Source organism: Mauremys reevesii, linkage group 6 (genome assembly GCF_016161935.1).
Source record: "Mauremys reevesii isolate NIE-2019 linkage group 6, ASM1616193v1, whole genome shotgun sequence".
Classification (NCBI taxonomy): domain Eukaryota; kingdom Metazoa; phylum Chordata; order Testudines; family Geoemydidae; genus Mauremys; species Mauremys reevesii.
Window position 1 is genome coordinate 61495323 of NC_052628.1, and position 17714 is coordinate 61513036.

Sequence of the window (17714 nt, forward strand, 5' to 3'; positions counted from 1 at the left end):
ATGTAGGACACAGCCCAATAGTGTGCAATGTTACTATGTCTTTGGAAGTTTTATGCTGGACTTTGGACAAGAACTTTTCAAGTATAGGAAAAAAGCCCAACCTTTTTGCAAACATAATATTTCCTTTAGGTGTATTTTGATGCAAAATATGAAAATAAGTTAAAACTTTTATGTTTAAGCCTCTTTTTTGAAAATGTGTGGCTAAGAAGGAGGATGAGTTTATTTTAATAACCATTTTAACATATGCATTTATAGAAAATATTCACATTTTCAAAAAGCTGTTATACCTTAAATAAGATTATCAATATCTTAAATTTTCTTTTAAACTTTAGAATTTATTTTTTACCACGAATATTGAACATAGTAATTGTAGTAACCTACTCTTTCCATAAGAGAAGGTTACTAAAATTACTATGGGTCATGTTTCCAAGACTGAAAATGTAGAGCTTTGGCAGTTACAGTCAATGGTTTTACTATAGTAATTAAAACACAGATGGAGCCCATTTCTTTCCCAAATGTTTGATTGGCAGATACATTGTGGTCAGCATTACTCTGTGCTGCACACATAGGTACCATCTGTCTTCAGTCTGCTTACATAGGGTGATCTCAGTAGAATTTTTATGATTCTCACATGAGCTAATTTTAACTTTCCCATTTAAGCAAAATATCCATCTTCTTCATGAGCATATTGAAGATGTAGAAAAACTAGAGAGTTCAGGATTGCAATACCAACAAAGGCAGCAATTAAAGGGATTCCAGCAACAGGAAAATATCACCTATCTGAAAATTTATATCTACTATAATTACAAATGACACTCAAGTTGAAAGAAATTAGTGGCGGGGAGAGTGCATATTCTTTATTTTTATTTTATTAAAGTGGGCTGGTTCATGGAAGCTTTGAGAGAGTGTTATTTTTTTTCTGGCAATTGCTATTTTGGCCTTTAGAATCTAAGGCTTTGTCTACTTAAATTGGTTTAAAAAGTGATTTCATTGGAGTGCAAGGATCAGAAGCTGGCTTGGAGTGGGTCTAGGATGGAATCTGATGGTAATTCCAGACAATGATTATAAACAGTGCTTTCAATAAGCTTACGTGGAGGTGCAGGACAGGTCATTCGAGAGGCAAGTGGGGTCACAGGTGGGTATTTTAAGATGGGAAAAGATTAAAGCATGTTTATATTGTGAGAGGAAAGAGCCAGAGGGAAGAGAGGTTAAAGAAAAGAGTTAGGGAGGAAAGGAGGGGAAGAGAGTGGATACGAGGGAGATCAAGAGATAGGATGGGATGAGGTGACTGGAACAAGTGGTGGAGGGGTTAGAGGTGCAGAGCAGACAAACTGACGGGGAGAGGAGGAGAAAACGGCAGGAGTAAAGGGGAAGTCAAGCTGAGGGGAGGAGGAAGGCTACATTGTATATAGTTACCTTTCTTTTGGAAGAACTCGGTGAGATAGTGTGCAGAGAGAAGTGGAGACAGGAGGAGGGGAGGGTCTGAGGTGTGAATCAAAGGTGGCAAAAATGCATCTGGGATTGTGGCTGTGAGATTCAATTAAGTTGGAGAAGTAGAGTTGTTTAGCTAGAAAGACAACAAAACTGAAGGAAGAGAGAATGAATTTATAGCAGAGGAAGCTGGGCAAGTAATGGTCTTTTCACCAGAAAATCTGCATGGGAGAGCTGGTGCAGAAGAAGCAGATATTGGGGGTGAGTGAGGGTTGGGGGTTGGCAGGGCAGACCTTGAGATGGGAGAAAGGGGCAAGAGAGTTAAGGGTGGAGGAGAGTGAATCATGAAGAGAATCAACAAACCATATTCAAGAGGGAAAAAGGGAAAGAGGGGTCAGGGAGAAGAGGGTTGAGAGTAGGCGAGAAATCATCATCACTGATGATGTAGAAGTCACTACAAGTAGACGTGACAGGACAGAAATGTGGGAGCTGTCAAATCAACCTTTTTTTGCTTGTGCAAAGCAACTCTGGCAGCACAAAGAACCCTTGGATTTCCTCAATTGTCCTCAGTTTGCTTTTGGATCTATGTATAGGTCAGAAGTTACATTGATGTCATTGTATGATCATTATCTTCTAGCAACTGATGGGAATCATTTGTGTTGGTTTTTTTTAGATGCATCAGCTTTGAGCATGAGTTGTATTGGCATGCTCGTAGTCCCTAGGAGTAGATGGAATTGCCCTGATGTTGGTCTGCTTTTACTTATATGAGGACCAGGATAATTGTGGATGGTTGTTAGGCCCAAGGGTTCATTCTGTCCATAGCTGAAAGTTTGTGTGATCACTATCAGGCTTAGTAAGGCAATGTGGGCTGTCGTGTCATCTATAGTGATAACCAGCAATATGTTACTTTCTCTGGCTGTAATGAGGTAGTGGGGAAACGAGAATTAGTTTTTTCTATTGCATTATTTTTACATTCAAACTTTGTAGCTGAAGGCTTGTGACACAGACTTTTAGAATTGGTGTTCTGGTGTTAAATCTCCTGTCTTGGAATAGGGAAATTTAAATATGTTCCAACATTAGCCATATGTGATTTATGGATTAGGAGTCTGTCTTCATATTGCTGAGAGAACTAATTTTAACTCTATCTTCCACTATATCTATTTTCAGAGTGTTTTTTATTATTATGGTGGTTCATTCTTTGATGTGGTTCTTCAGAAGAGTAGGAAAACATATCTATCTCAATAATTGGACTTCTTTTAATTACCTCTGAAAAATACTTCCTTTCTTAGCTTGAGGCAGGTGATTATCTTTTTTAAATATGAGAGGAAGAGTAGAAAATATATTGGCCTTCATTCTGTCTGTTTTTTAAAGAGTTTATTGGTAAACTCTAGAAAGATAAATTAAGCATATTTTATATCTTGCGTAGGCATTGAAAATAGCTGCAATTTTGTTTGCCTATGTTTCAGACATCACTTTTGTTTGTCTGCCTCAGAAACTCTTCCAAAAGCTTTGTTCCACAGAAACTAGGGGAAAACATATCTCCACTGGAGTATTTTTCTTGCAAACTTTACTCCTCATGCTGTAAGACTTTGGAGAGTGAGACTTATATCACAGATCCATTCCCTTCTTCCTGGTTTTCAAGCCACTAAAATCTCAATGGTACCACTGGAGCGTATTCAGCATGCTGGCTACCACGCCAGCCTACTGTTTTCTAAGAATGTTGGTTTTATTTGTTCAGGTTTATAAGTAGGGGTCTGCCAAATTCGCAGCCATGAAATATGGTGTCTCTGTGAAATGTGGCCTTTTGTGTACTTTTACCCTATCTAAACAAAAGTACACAGTGTTTCTCAAATTGAGGGTCCTGACCCAAAAGGGGATCACATGCCTTTTGGGAGGGGGTGTATTGACACCCCTTACTTCTGCACAGCCTTCAGAGCTGGGCACCCGGCCAGCAGCCGCCACACTCTGACCACAAAGATCTGAAGTCAGAGTGAAAATCGGTGGCTTCTGGCCAGGGGCCCAGCTCTAAAGTCAACACTGCTGCCAGCAGCAGTACAGAAGTAAGGGTGGCATGGTATAGCATTGCGATCCTTACTTCTCCACTCCGCTGCATTCAGGGCCGGGCGGCCAGCTCTTAAGGCAGCACAGAAGTAAGGGAGACATGGAACATACAACTGTATGAACACATCTGTGAAATTTGCTTTTTATGCCCTGACCAACCCATGAAAAATGTAATATTTCTCCGTGATTTAAGTAGACCTCTATTTATAAGTCTAGGTCAGTGAATGAACACAGTATATGTCTGTGATTGACTCTCAGGCTGCATTTCTGGCCCCATGGTCAGATTTTTCCAGTACCAGCTGCTCCAAAGAAATGGAAATGGCTTTCTTCAGTTTCTATATTGAATCAGATGTGCATACGTACCAGGGGGGCACCTGGTTGACAGTCTCAACATTAGTGGGCTGCTAAGACATGACCATTTCTTTTTTTGGAAAAATCTTCGAGTGTGAGGAGGTTTATTGTTTTTTCTTCCAAGATTTAACACAGCCAACTTCTAAAAGGTTTCAGAACCCAGCTAGGAAAGATTTTTTTTTTCGGGTCCTTAAATGGGCCCTTAAACACAAACTAACTACCTTTCACCACGGTGCCCGTCTTTCAGAGATTAAATGAAAGATATCAGTGTTTGGTTTCACTGGCATTCAGAAAACTTAAATGGTATTATGGAAGAGAACAATATTAGAAAATGACCACTGGTACTCCTAAAGGTACGTCCAGACTACCCGCCGTATCGGCGGGTAGCGATCAATTTTTCGGGGATCGATATATCGTGTCTCATCTAGACTCGATATATCGATCCCTGAACGCGCTCCTGTCGACTCCGGAACTCCACTGGAGCGAGCGGCGGTAGTGGAGTTGACACGGGGAGCCGCGGACGTTGATCCCGCGCCGTGAGGACCCGAGGTAAATCGATCTAAGATACTTCGACTTCAGCTACGCTATTCATGTAGCTGAAGTTGCGTATCTTAGAGCGATACCCCCACCCAGTGTAGACCAGCCCTAAGAGTTGGCTTTAGCCTTAATTTAATTAGATAGAAAGTAGACATTACTTCTGATGCTACCACAGTAAGAAAGAGTGTCTCAGACTCCTCTGTGTGTTCTGAATAGTGAAGCTTGGAAGATGGGGACTGGCTCTCTTGGGTACTTGTACAAATTAAAGACAGGAGGAGAGGGTTTTTTTTTCTTTAGAGAGCCAAAATCTTGCACCTTAGATAAAAAATTAAGCAATGCATATATGTTGTAAGTTAAGGTGTTCTGACACAAAGGTTCTATGAAAGATCCCATTGGTGTAGATGCAGCAATTTAAAATATTTATAGAATTTGTTTAAAAAACCCTGTGTTTGCAATGCGAAAAATCAAGTCTCTAGCAAGAAGCAATATTTGATCTTATCCTGATCCTACAAGTGAGATTTTCATCTGAACTGTTTGTGGCCACCTTGCTTTGAATGCTTTGAGATGCATGCAAGATTGTCCATTTCTCTGTCTCTTTTAAAAAAAGTCGATTTCAGTCCTTTTGAAAGGTAACAGTATTAGTAATCCATACAAAAATATAAATTAATCTCTTGATCTGGCTGGTGATCCTGTGCTTCTTGGAAAGTTTTACAAAATGATTGATACGTGAAAGGAAAGTTGAGACTGCTTCCTATCTACTAGTTAGATATAACATGCACAGAAAAGCACATTTAGCTAAATGGAATTACTTTTCACAGCCTACAGCCTGATGATGTGTTTTCTTTCAGTCCATATGTTTTCTGTATAATTTAAGCTCTCATTTTAAAACAGATTAGTGGGATAGGACTGTAGAAAAAGCACTGACCCGGTAGAGGAGTGGAACTAACATGGTCTGAAAGACATCTGACTACAGGTGAGAATGGTGGTGGTACTATCTGCTAAATGAAAAGTGCTAGTTTTCACTTGTCCCAAATCGCTAATTCTACTCCAGCAAAGATAGTCAGATATCAGGAAGCTTTTTTCTGAAAAGCAGTGCCATTCTTACTGTTGATACTCTTCCTCCTATAGCCGTCAAAGCATATTTGTCTGTGTTTAGAAATGGGCTTTGTATACTTACAGTGCCCACATAAAAATGTGTGCATGTATCTATTATAATTGAAATCCTCTGTAAATCTAATGCAACCTACACATAGGTTCCTGGCAGTTTGCCAGTGCAGGCTTTGCTGCTGTGAAGGCTGTGCACTGCTGTTTCCTTCTAAATACATTAATAAAAAATAGTTTCCAGTGCTGCTCCTTCAGGTATCTTGCCCTGAAAAATTGTTATGGGATGCTTTGGATATGGAGAGCAAGTGTTGCAGACAGATCTAAGTTAATCGAGGATATTTTATGTTCATCAAGCTTGCTTCAAAAGGCAAAACAGAAATTCTTTCTCTCCATTGATCAAAGATGTTCAGAGAAGGCAAAGACAAATAATTATATTCATTGCCAAAAGAGAACTGATCAGTAAATATTCCCATTTGGATTTGGAGCCTGTTATGGAGGGCTGGGTTTACCAGTAGCATCTCCTAGTTGTTAGGACCTCCACTTCCTCTATCTCGTCGGCAGCTCCTCCAGTACTGTGATGACCTGCCATTCGGTACGTGGTGACTCAGCCCTTGGTTGGGTCACCAATTTTTGGTTTGTCCCCTTCTGGGATAACAAAGTCCAAAGTAGCATGGCTCATCCTCACCGCAGGGTTTTCTCATTATCTTTATCCTCCCCTCACTCCTGAGAGGAGAGGTGGGAAAGGTTTATGTCCCTTCTGTAACAAGGTTGGCTGGTAGAGGAGCCTGAGCCGTGGCTGTGGCCCATGGCTCAACGAGAGGCAACAATATGAGGCATCCTGGAGTGCCCCGAGGCTGCCTCCCTGGGCCGCTTCCTACAGTTCACCTCTCCCCAAAGTCTCAAACTCTAGTATAAGATATCAACAAAAAACATAAGATGACAATGAAGAATTTGGAGCTTCAGCTGCTAGCTACCTGCCTTGTAATGAAGACTTCTGCAACATGGTTGTTCAGGGTAGATCTGTCCTCCTACCCTGTCTGCCTTATCTAAGCTATCTGGCTTCCTTTAGGCGAGAGGGGGCCAAAGACACCTGATCCACCTACTCCTTAATCCTGCAGTTGTAGTGAGGGATTTATATGTGCCATCGTAGATCCATTTAAACCATGGTCAGTCAAATTCTCCTTAAACATTTTAGATGACTTACCAGTTGGGTTTAGGACTTAGAGCTGTGGAAAATAGTATGGTAAAGATTTTGATATTTCTTAATAAGTGAACATATATATTTCCATTTAAAGTCCTCCAACTTTTATAGGTGATAAATCAGGAGAAACACAATGGAAACTTATTAATAGGCATTTCTGATGTGCCCATCACTGTAAAGTTTTGCTGTTCTTCTTAGAAGAGGAAACCTAGAATAGCCATTCTGTGTGTGGTGTGTTCTTTTGTTGCTGGGTTTATATGGGGGGCTGAGTTGGTCAGTAGGGGTAGGTTCTGGAATACCACTTCACTGCATTACCCAAAGAAACAAGAACTATCAGGAACACAAAATTGTTGTTTAGTCCATAATATGGATTAAATTATTTTGGTATATTTAAAGCAATGACAAAATTGTGTGTCTGTATGCCATAATATATGCTGTTGTCTTTTTGTCCTTCTAAAAACATATTCAAATATATTGTATTTAATATTAAAATATCTGGTATGTGCTCAAAGCCAGAAGTTTATTACATGTTTCTTGGGTGAGTGATGTAGGAGTGATGTAGGAGCTCTGTGCTGTATAGAACAAAGGTTTCTCCCTCAAAGACTTTAGACACAGTGCAGAGACCCAGCACTAGGTAATCTGTAGTATCTGTCACAAAGTAGTGTAGTTTTAAATAATTAAGGCACTCTTTCACTACTAATCCACCATACAAAGAAGACTATACAAAAGGAGGGATTTGGAGATTGGGAGTGCCATTTGGGGTGGTGAGGTATTGCAATAATTCACATGTGTAATTGGGTAGATAAATACTGAGTTTTCAAGCTATAATTCTGAGGAACAACTTTCTGTTGTTGGAGCTGTTTCTTTTAATGGGCAGATGTACATGCATCCCCCTTCCCTATCCCCTTCTGCCCTACTGTGACACAGTACCCATGGGTCTACTTTTTCTTTCCCTATTCTTTCTCTCTCCTGTCTCTTATCTTCATTTTCACTTTTGGTGTGTATTTAGGCTCCATGCTGCTCAGGTTAGAGGACCTGTTGGTGGTGGTGTGGCATCAAGACATGCTCTCACAAAGCATGAGCCAGTGAGCTGCTTCCTCAGCATATAGCCCTTGTGTCCGTGAGCTGTTATAGGGACCACTGCAGCATCAGGGAAGAAATTGGGTTCCAAGATGCTACCCAGGGTTTTGCCCACAATGCACATCAAGTGGGGAGTCAGAATGGGTCCAGCATTATGCAGCTTTTTGTATTTCTTCTGCACCTCTCACCTGTACTGTTCCTCCCCTCTTTCCAGGCCTTCTAGTCTGTGGAATAGCGCGGTGCCTTCCAATTATCTAAAGGTTGGTAAACAATATCTTAATGCTATCGCAACATGTATTAAAACAAACTAGATGAAATAAATTAAATTTTATCAACCAAATAAATTAATCAAATTACGTTGCTGGTGAATTAGTTCTGTTAACCAATCCTTCAGAAAATAAAGCAATCACACATTTTGGAAAGTGATATTACAAGAATACGCCTAGGAGTCCCTGTGGCAATTAGAGACTAACAAATTTATTTGGGCATAAGCTTTCCTGGGCTAGAACCCACTTCATCAGATGCTTGGAGTGGAAAATACAGTAGCAGATATAAATACACAGCCCATGAAAAGATGAGTTGCCATATCAAGTGGAAGATCAGTCTAACAAGACAATTCAATTAACAGCAGGATACCAAGGGAGGAAAATCACTTTTGTAGTGATAATGAGAGTGGCCCATTTCAAACAGTTGACAAGAAGGTGTTAGTAACAGTAGGGGGAAATTAGTATGGGAGAAGTTAGGTTTTGTAATGACCCAACCACTCTCCGTCTTTATTCAGGACTAATTTGATGATGTCCAGTTTGCAAATTAATTCAAGTTCTGCAGTTTCACGTTGGAGTCTGGTTTTGGGACAATTCACTGTATTTAGTATTCAGTATCCAGCTTACTGAGCTCTTCTGAAAACGTAGCCAATTATTTTGATGACAAAATGGAAGCTGAATTTTTCCAAAAAATCTGGCCAAAGTTGGGGGTATTGAGCACTTCTGAAATCTGTCCCTTTCTAAATGGATATTTATGCATACGGACCTCCAATTTGCATTCATAATGGAATTAATTAGGGTAATCAGGTTAATTGAGTACCTCAATCTTACACTTCTCCTTCACTAATATATGAGGAAGTAGCCCAAAAAGGTGCTAATGTGTGTTTTATAAGAAGAATTCCAATTTTGTGGTGATGCGTCTATGAAAATGTTATAATTTCTGGCTTTGTAAATGGGTTTGAACAGGTGGTCCCTTTGTTTGCAACAATTTAAATAACTGAGTCAGAGATGTGCATTTTTTCCTGCAGAAAATGCAGATTTGGGTCAACCAAATATCAGTTTTGCAAATTTTGGGTGAAATTTATTTAGAAAGATGATGATGTTCAGGAGGGATATAAATGAGGAGGTTAGGTTAATAGGTTTTCATGGCATACCTGGGAAGGAATTTTATACATAAAGCACGGCTTGCAAGAAAAAGTAGATGTGGCTGTTGCAGAAGCAAACTGTGTAACAAGGCTAGTGTCACTGGTGAAGAGGGCTAGGAGTGATGTGATGAGGGCATTAAAAAGGCAGAGTTTTATGTACAGCTGTGAGGGGAATCTTAAGAAACTTAAACTTGATGTAATAAAGAAAGGGGAACCAGTGGAGGGATTTAAAGAGAAGAGTGATATGATGTGATCAGATTGACTAGCAAGGAAAATGATCTTCATAACTGTGTTTTGTATGGATTGTAGGAGGTGGTGATGTGGGCACAAATTTACCCTAATTGTGAGCTCAACTGTAAAAGATGTATGAAAGTTACGGGAATTCATCCACAAATGTATACACATAGTTACATAACATGCATTACATTACATTACAATAACCTATATAATAATAAATGTTGATTGGGGGGGTGGGGAAGGTACAAAAAGGAGACAGACTGAATTAGTCTAAATGAAAAGCCTACTGATATAACTCAAAGACTGTTGAGATCATGCCTAGTAAACAAGAAAATATGGGTCAGGAAATCAATCAAAATTCATGTGTTGGAAACTGGGCCAAATGGTGGATAAAATAATGAAGGGATGGGCTATTCCACCCACAAGTCCCTTTTTGAGGAGGGAGGATAGAAAGAACAGATGGAGGCTACTGAAGCAAGTTCACCATCCTAGCTGCCACCCCCACCATCTCCTGGGACCCTGGGCCTTTGTCATCCTAATCCTGAGAGGTATCCTGGCCAAACCAGGCCAGAGAGAGGGACCCAAATAACATCACCACCTCTATCACCTCCAATTGAATCCCAAACACCACATAGGATGAACTGGGATTGGATTTAAACAGTAGCTCCAGCTCATCTCATCTAACTTCTTCCCTTTTCCACAGAAGGACAGTTACTACCATCTGTGATACCATCTAAGAGACTGTCAAACAATTTTCCTTCTAAAAATAGAGAAGGGGTTTTCCTTCTAAAAACTTCTCTAGCTAAAGGGAAAGGAAACCAAGGATGTTGTTAAAATGAAAGCTTTATTTAATATTTTACATTTCAGATGCTTTAACTGTTTTTCCTTTTTTTTCTGTATCTTTAATAAAAGGCTAAAATTATGTTTAATGGTGTATTTGCCATGGTATTAAGCAGGGTGAAGTCTCTGTACACCAAACCCCAGACCTTGTTTAACACTGTTGAAAGTAGGACAGTAACTGAGTTGTTAGCATATTCAGGGCCCTATATTCCATCTAAATTAATACAGTAGTGTTGGGGAGGGCAGTAAGGAGGAGTTAATTTGCACTAATGAAACTGTAAATGTGCTGCTGTAGAATTGACTCATCTAGTCTGCAGTCATTCTGTCATACACTGCTCTTAAGTATAGAGATCACAACTATAAGTGTTTGTCTTCACTACCAACGTTAAAGTGCTGGCGCGGCATCATTTTAACATGGCTGTGTAGTCATGGCACCAGTGGTGGGGAAGAGCTCTCCCAGTGCTGTAAAAAACCCACCCCCATGATGGGAGTAGCTACCAGTGCTGAGAGCGCGGCTCCCAGTGCTGGTGCACTGTCTACACTGCCACTTTACAACTAAAACTTGCATCACTCAGGGGGGTGTTTTTTCACACCCCTGAGCCAGAACGTTTCAGCGCTGTAAAGTGGCAGTGTAGACAAGGCCTTAGTGCCTGAAATCTTGCTGGAGAGGATTTCAGAAGCACAGCTCATTTTAGATAGTTACCAAGGTAAAAAACCAAATTCCTCCTCTTTGTTTCCACTTAACGCTGCTTTACTAATGTCTAACTTTGTTAGCCTAATTCTGAAGGAAGCATTTATTTGCAAGTTTGTTACGCCATTTCTTGTGGTGTCTAAAAGATCAAAATGGTAGCAAATCTATTTGGATCATTACTTAGAACAGGGGTCCCCAACACGGTGCCCGTGGGGGCATCTAAATGCACCCACATACTGGCCAGCGGACAAGCATCCACTTGCCACCAACAAGCAGCGTCATCCAGAGGCGTCGCCGCCGAAATTTGGTGGAATTTCAGCGGATGCTCGTCCGTTGCCACGGTCCTTCGTCTGGCACTCACCAGACAAAAAAGGTTGGGGACCACTGACTTAGAAATAAGAGCTCTAACACAAGAAATGAAAAAAAAGGTAGTCTTGGGGAATCTATTGTTATAAGTCCTAGTGAAGCTGTGATTTTTAGGGTAAGGGGGAATTGCTAATGTAAGGAAAGATAGTCTTGTGGTTAAAGATACAGAACTGAACTTTCATACTGCCGTGTGACTTGTGCATATCACTTACTCTGCCTGAACCTCAATTTTCCCATCTGTAAAAGTAGGATATACTTCTTTACCATATGGGAGTGTTTTGGGGCTCATAAAGTATACCAAGATCTTCAGAGAAAAGCTACTATGCATATGCAAAATAGTCATGGTGTTTTATTCTGCATTTGTGTTACAGGATCATAGCTGGCTGTTGGTAACTGCTAAACATTGATACTATATGAGCATGGAAATGGGAGTTAGGAACTCATGAATTCTAATCTCACATCTTTCAGTGTACTTAATAGCACTGTTTGCTAGAAAAGTAATTCATTTTATATAGTAATCTTTTTATATATATATACTGAATACAAAGGAATTTTCTGTTTGCATAAGTTCTGCCGTGCATTTGCCAGTCTATCATGTGTAAGCTTTTTCAAAGATGTAGTGCTGTTAGGGAATTGCACACTTATCTGTCTGTGGTATTGTTACAAACGTGTTCAGGACACTTTGTAATCTCATTATTTCTTTAATGATTTATGTTTTGAAAAAGTATTGTATTTTGAGTATAATAAAATGCTGCATTTAATTTCATCACAGTACTGAAAAGTTGGAATTCAGGGATTTTGTATTTTAAACATTTTAGTAGTGATAATCCAGCAAAAACATACATCTTTACTGCAGATTACCTACACATAGTTCTCCTATGGAAAAGGAGAATAAAAGACATTAGTCTAGTTTGTGAATCATTTGGGGATAATTTATTACAGTAAAATAGAATATTATTGTTAGTAAACTCTAACAAAATGGTCGTAGTGATAGGTAGGACTTACTGGCAGGAAAAGGCTCTGTGCTGGTTTCTCTAATGTTGAATCTATGCTGCCTCTGTGCTGTTCATGCTTATTAGCAGGATAAAATATTGTCAACAAGAAATAGAAATTGAGAAGTGTAGATTGTTCAGGAGAAAGGTAAAATGGACAATCCAAGACACACAATAAAATTTTATTGTAGTGCATAAACCAGGGTAGTAAAGCTGTTAAGTGCAGGCCATCTTTAATGCTGTCATAGGCTACATCTACACTGATGTGCATACTCAGGTACTTATTATATGCTCATGCATGTACCCCCATACTGACACTGAGTGTCCACATGTGTTGTGCTAGACATGGGTACAAGCTGAATATCTATGTCCACTCTGCCACTTTTTTTGATACGTGTATTTGGCATTAGCATTTCAGAGGCAGTATCCCAGGGTTCTGTGCATTATAGGAGACTGTAGCAACTGCTTTGTGGTGTGCTCTTGGCACTGTCCACTGCCTTCATGTATTTGTTGATAACTGTTCCTGCTCACCAGTCTCTCCTGTCCAACTTGGTGGAAGACATCGAGCAAATGATCAATGATGTGTTTCTCCTCCTGCTCCTTCTTGCGGGACAAATATGTGCACATTGCAGGTACACGACCGGTGAGAATCTTAGGTGAATGGACTTGGACCTTTCTCACAGGTGGAAGACAGGTAACCAGGATGGTGACTGATCCACTGTCTCCCCATGACACAGAGACAAAGGAGACTGCCAGTGTTGTGACTGTATGTCCATGGGTGGACTGTTGCTTCTAGACCAGGAGAACCCAGCACGCTGTGGTGGTATCACACTGGAATGATGAGCAGTGGCTGCAGAATTTCAGAATGAGGAAGCAGGTGTTCCTGGAGCTCTGTGAGGAATTGGCCCCAACCCTACAGCAGCAGAACACTCTCTTCCCCAAACTGGAAGAGAAGCAGGTGGCTATTGCCCTCTGGCAACTGGCAATGTCAGACAGCTACTGGTCTGTGGTAGACCATTTTGGGGTGGGAAAGTCCACTGTTGGGCTTGTTGTGGTGCAAGTTTGTGAAGCTGTCAATATTCTCATCTATAGGCTGGAAGCATGTGTAATTCCATGGGCAAGGTAATGACAGAAAGGTAAGGGAGGTGTCATTTGATTTGTAAAAATCTAGAGAATCATAATTTCAATGGTATCACCGTGTGCTGCCTAGCAGGGGGACTTGCATCCCTGCCCTCCCTCCTAGCTCCCAGCTTCAGGTTCTCTGGTTGGTGGAAATTGTGTTGTGTTGTGGAAATGGGTCAAGTTGGGTATCACTCAAAAGTACTTTCTGCCTCAAACACAGTGGTACCAAACATGACAAACCTAGAACAATTATGTAGATAGATATTCAAGAAAATGTTAAAAAATCAATGTTTAACTGTTCTTTAACTCAGGCATGTCACACATGCAGCCCCCACAAAGTTAAATTGTGGTCATTGACTGACAGTGCTGTGTTATCAGTTAATGCACAGAACATGATACCTCATTACTTTTTATAATATTACAGGTTACTATAAAGGGAGGAGTGCTTCAAGTTGATTTGCCATTATTGGTTAAAATAAAAAAACAGAAGCAGCAGTTCAGTGGTATTGATTATCAGCTTTGATAGTCATAATGAGCCATTGGTTAAAACTTCAGTATCCAGCCAGAAATTACAGGAATTCATTCACAAATGTATGCACATAGTTACAGAACATGCATTGCATTGCATTACATTACATTACATACAATCCCATAGTAATGTATTATAGACTCCTTGTTTTTACTTTGGTCTTGATCATTTTTAGGCATCAATGGGGAGATGAGTACTGATCAGTAGCTGAGTCTTTGGAGGACACTAGCATGGAGGACCTAGTTAAACACAACAGTTGGTGGCACCTTACATGCTGTAAGAAGTGCACCCATAAACTGAACTTGCCAAGGCAGGAGAGGAAGTACATCTAGCATCAGAAAAAAGTTGAAGATGCTGGGATAAGTGTTAGTTGTGGGAGAGACTGCCCTTATGTTACGTCCCATGGCCTATGTTTGGAGAAGAACACCTGCTTCTTCTGTTGTAAGTCGGAAGCCTGAAGGCACCCATTAAGCACATTTTCAACATGGGAGTGAAAAACTGTCTGAAGCAGTCAGTCTTAGTGAAAACGTATGAAAAGTAAATTTAAGTGGGTGCATTGACCCAAAAGATGCATACAACATTGCCTATTACGAGTGCTACACCAAGAGTGTATGTAATATGTTCCATCAAAAGGTAAAAGCAATAGAAACAAATACTGATTTTACTTCTGCAAAATGTGTGACTCAGCTGGAATTCATAAATTGCCTTGTAGAGACTCTAATGGTGGGAATGGCCAATGTGGAGGCTAAGTACAGGGAAATATGTGCTTTGAACAGAAATGAAGAGGAACAAATGCTTAACAGAAAGGCTCTTAAAGCACTTATTGAAGATGAACTGTGGGATATGAATGAAGTCTTTAGAAATCCTGTCTGCAGAAATAAATCACAGTGTATATCCTTAGCACCACGTCTTTTGCTGCTTTTATCAAAATTGGGAATAAAGTGCTGATGTCAACAGTAATATGGAGACTCTCTTTGCAGCTGCTAAATATTTATGGAAATATAGGCATGTCACTGTTTGCTTGTCTCCTGGTCACATACAGATCTCAGCATGATGTTTGATCTATGTGAGAGTTGGGAAAGTACGAGTCCTCTGTGGTACCACAATTGGTGTTTGAATGTGACAGAACAATGCATATGTGCCAGGTGAAAAGCAAACTAATGCATATCTTGCATGATTTCCCTAAGTCAGCACCTATTCACAGTATGACTGGTATCTTATGCTAGCAGAGGCCTTTCAGCATAGCAGTCATAGATGGTATAGCTGAGGTACAAGCTCTCAACAAACCAGAAACTGTTAACATCTATTGACACCTCATGATGTGGCTACAGAGAAAATACTGGACCTATGACAAAGTCCACTTCAAGTGTGACATATATGGAGACAAATCAATTAAAATAGTACCAGAAAGATGAGACTCGTTGGTATTGCACCTGTCCAATACAATATCATTGACACCATGAACACCTCCAATGTCACAGTGAAGATGCTATTGTCTCATAGTCACACGAAGGAAGAGTTTGCTGCAAACCTTGCATGAAAAAGCCTGCAGCATGCTACAAATTGCTCAAAGAATACTGTCATATGGCAGAAGCTTTAGAACATGCTATACAAAATTGCATTATGTAGCTCTTCAAGTGAATCTATCTTGATTAGTTGTCCCTATACTTCTGCTAACTGCAGTCCTGGACCAGTGTAAGGCCTGGTCTACGCTAGGAGGGGGGGTGTTGAACTAAGGTACGCAAGTTCAGCTACGCGAATAGCGTAGCTGAACTCCAACTACCTTAGTTCGAACTACTCACCCGTCCAGACGCTGCGGGATCGAAGTCCGCGGCTCCCCCGTCGACTCCGCCACCGCCGTTCGCGGTGGTGGAGTTCTGGAGTCGACGGGAGCGCGTTTGGAGTTCGACATATCGCGTCTAGATGAGATGCGATATGTTGAACTCCGAGAAGTCGAACGCTACCCGCCGACCCGGGCGGGTAGTGTAGACATACCCTAAAGTAGACGCTTTCAACTGTGCTACCATGGGAGTTATTTTTATGATATGAACATACGTCCATCAGGGACTGAAATGAACTACCAATAGTTCTCTTTTATTGGCTAAGACAGAATTTTGACAGAGTGAAAGTGCATTAACACTTTGTGCTCATCCAGCCCTCTGAGCAGGTTTTTAATATACCTTTTTCCTTTCATAATGTAAAACCAACTCTAATATATTCAAGGGCAGAGTCACTCTTACATTTTGCTTCCATGGATTTAAGAACATAAGAACGGCCATACTGGATCAGACCAAAGGTCCATCCAGCTCAGTATACTGACAGTGACCAATACCAGGTGTCCCAGAGGGAGTGAACCTAACAGGTAAGGATCAGGTGATCTCTCTCCTACCATCCATCTCCATCCTCTGACAAACAGAGGCTAGGGACACCATTCCTTACCCATCCTGGCTAATAGCCATTAATTGACCTTAACCTCCATGAATTTATCTAGTTCTCTTTTAAACCCTGTTATAGTTCTAGCCTTCACAACCTCCTCAGGCAAGGAGTTCCCCAGGTACTTTATTTTAAGTACTTTATAGAAGGTAGACTTCCTTTAAAAGACCATGCTAATCTTTAGTTTTGAGATATGTACTTCTGCTCTGAGTTAACTGATTCCTGTCCATTGTAATCCCACCACTATACACAGGCCAGGCTTTAAAATTTTGGAGAGGACCAGTGAGTTTTGTGTATGCAGTAATGAATGAACTTTGGAAACACCTAGAATTTAAGGTAATAGTAGGCCACAAGTTGCCTGTGGTGGAAGTTTTACATGACTCGGGTCTAGCAATTGGCATGAAAAAGTATCCATTTTCAGAATGGAAGAAACTTCAAAACTGACTCTTAATACTAGGATTAGCCTTTACTTTTAAAGTTTTCTAAAAATCAAGATGAACTACATGCTTTACATGCAGAGATGTATTTGGAGATGGTATGGATTCTTCTGTTAAACTGACTTTCTACTGTGTCGTGGGCCATGGTATGTGGGGGCTAGTCTTTCATCTGAAAAAATACAGGGTATAAGAAAATGTGAAAATAAAATCTCAGAAGATGAACATTATTGTGGTGTGTACCTAACTAGATAATAGTTATGCGAAAGTCTCAGGTGTCAACACTTAAATCAGAGTTTTTCTGCCTCTTGGGTTTATGCAATGGGAAATTAGATCTCATTTGAGCTGCTATTCAAGTGAATCGGGAAGACTTTCCTATCCTCAAAAAAAGTTTCATTTCTTCCAGGTAAACATTTTAAATCAAATTTCCGTCTGATGCCAAGATCCGTTTAAATCCCATTATCCAGATGAAATAAGCTACCTCCCTCCTTCCTAGGTAGAGTTAATACGATTAAAATCCATGTGTTTTTTCCTCAGCTACTATATTTCGTGTGCTGCCTGTGATTCTGCCCATCTGGGGACTCCATTATATGCACAAACAATTCACAGGTTTCACTTGGAAAAACAAAACACTCAGCATTTAGTTCAGTGAAGTTATGTTTACTATTGAATGATAGGCACCAACTCATTGGGTACTCTGGAGCTCAAGCACCCCTTGAAAAAATTGGGGGAGCGCAGCACCTGCAGGGCCGGATTAATCTTTTGTGGGCCCCAGCACCCGGACTGTGGCTCCGGCCTGAGGCTCTGCCCTTCTACACCCCAAGGCCCCATCCCCATTCCACCTCAAGGCCTCTTCCCCCCCGAGGCCTCACCTGCTGCTTGAACAGATGGCAGAGG

At 40.6% G+C, this 17714-nt stretch overlaps 1 protein-coding gene across 8 annotated transcripts in view; it reads left to right on the forward strand.

Annotated features, from left to right (window-relative positions):
• The window catches only part of PAM (peptidylglycine alpha-amidating monooxygenase), a 209872-nt gene that overhangs the window by 41099 nt on the left and 151059 nt on the right, over nucleotides 1–17714 (forward strand). The window lies entirely within an intron of this gene.